Below are 2,231 nucleotides of genomic sequence, written 5' to 3'. Positions count from 1 at the left end.
GCGGCTGCCTTAGTTTGAGGGGCTGCCTTAGTTTGAGCGGCTGCCTTGGTTTGAGGGGCTGCATTAGTTTGAGGGGCTGTCTTAGATTAAGGGGCTGCCTTAGATTCAGGGGCTGCATTAGTTTGAGAGTCTGCCTTAGTTTGAGGGGATGCCTTAGTTTGAGGGGTTGGCTTTGTTTGATGGGCTGCCTTAGATTGAGTGGCTGCATTAGTTTGAGAGTCTGCCTTGGTATGAGGGGATGCCTTAGTTTGATGGGTTGGCTTAGTTAGAGGGGCTGCCTTAGTTTGAGGATCTGCCTTTGGTTGAGGCGCTCCCTTAGTTTGAGGGGCTGCCTTACTTTAAGGGGCTGCATTAGTTTGAGAGTCTGCCTTAGTTTGAGGGGCTGCCTTAGTTTGAGTGGTTGGCTGAGTTTGAGGGGCTGCCTTTGATTGAGTGGCTGCATTAGTTTGAGAGCTTGCCTTTGATTGAGTGGCTGCATTAGTTTGAGGGGCTGCATTAGATTGAGGGTCTGCATTTGTTTGAGGGGCTGCATTAGTTTGAGCGGCTGCCTTAGTTTGAGGGTCTGCCTTACTTTTAGAGGCTGCCTTAGTTTGAGGGGCTGCCTTAATTTGAGCGGCTGCATTAGTTTGAGGGGCTGCTTTTAGTTGAGGCGCTCCCTTAGTTTGAGGGTCTGCCTTAGTTTGAGAGTCTGCATTAGTTTGAGCGGCTGCCTTAGTTTGAGGGTCTGCCTTACTTATATCGGCTGCCTTAGTTTGAGGGGCTGCCTTAATTTTAGCGGCTGCATTAGTTTGAGGGGCTGCCTTTGGTTGAGGCGCTCCCTTAGTTTGAGGGTCTGCCTTACTTTAACAGGCTGCCTTAGTTTGAGCGTCTGCCTTTGATTGAGTGGCTGCATTAGTTTGAGGGGCTGACTTAGTTTCAGGGGCTGACGTAGTTTGAGGGGCTACCTTAGTTTGAGCGGCTGCATTAGTTTGAGAGTCTGCCTTTGATTGAGTGGCTGCATTAGTTTGAGGGGCTGACTTAGTTTGAGGGGCTGACGTAGTTTGAGGGGCTGCATTTGTTTGATGGGCTGCCTTAGATTGACTGCTGCATTAGTTTGAGGGGCTGCCTGAGTTTGAGGGGCTGCCTTAGTTTGAGCGGCTGCATTAGTTTGAGGAGCTGCCTTTGGTTGAGGCGCTCCCTTAGTTTGTCGGGCTGCCTTACTTTAAGGGGCAGCGTCAGTTTGAGAGTCTGCCTTAGTTTGAGGGGTTGCCTTAGTTTAAGGGGCTGCCTTTGATTGAGTGGCTGCATTGGTTTGAGAGTCTGCCTTTGATTGAGTGGGTACATTAGTTTGAGGGCCTGCCTTAGATTGAGGGGCTGCATTAGTTTGAGGGGCTGCATTAGTTTGAGAGGCTGCCTTAGTTTGAGGGGCTGCCGTAGATAGAGTTCTGCATTAGTTTGAGGGGCTGCATTAGTTTAAGGGGCTGCCTAAGTTTGAGGGGCTGCCTTCGTTTGAGAGTCTGCCATAGTTTGAGGGGCTGCCTTAATTTGAGCGGCTGCCTTAGTTTGAGGGGCTGCTTTAGTTTGAGCGACTGTCTTAGTTTGAGGGGCTGCCTTAGTTTGAGCGGCTACCTTAGATTGAGAGGCTGCCTGAGTTTGAGGGGCTGCTTTAGACTGAGGGGCTGCATTAGTTTGAGCGGCTGTCTCAGTTTGAGGGGCTGCCTTAGTTTGAGCGGCTGCCTGAGTTTGAGGGGCTGCCTTAGTTTGAGCGGCTGCCTTAGTTTGAGGGGCTGCCTTAGTTTGAGCGGCTGCCTTGGTTTGAGGGGCTGCATTAGTTTGAGGGGCTGTCTTAGATTAAGGGGCTGCCTTAGATTGAGGGGCTGCATTAGTTTGAGAGTCTGCCTTAGTTTGAGGGGATGCCTTAGTTTGAGCGTTTGGATTTGTTTGAGGGGCTGCCTTAGATTGAGTGGCTGCATTAGTTTGAGAGTCTGCCTCAGTTTGAGAGGGATGCCTTAGTTTGATGGGTTGGCTTAGTTAGAGGGGCTGCCTTAGTTTGAGGGGCTGCCTTTGGTTGAGGCGCTCCCTTATTTTGAGGGGCTGCCTTACTTTAAGGGGCTGCATTAGTTTGAGAGTCTGCCTTAGTTTGAGGGGCTGCCTTAGTTTGAGTGGTTGGCAGAGTTTGAGGGTCTGGCTTTGATTGAGTGGCTGCATTTGTTTGAGAGCTTGCCTTTGATTGAGTGGCTGCATTAGTTTGA

Source organism: Heterodontus francisci, unplaced genomic scaffold, assembly GCF_036365525.1.
Source record: "Heterodontus francisci isolate sHetFra1 unplaced genomic scaffold, sHetFra1.hap1 HAP1_SCAFFOLD_59, whole genome shotgun sequence".
Classification (NCBI taxonomy): Eukaryota; Metazoa; Chordata; class Chondrichthyes; order Heterodontiformes; family Heterodontidae; genus Heterodontus; species Heterodontus francisci.
Note: the sequence above shows the minus strand (reverse complement) of the source record.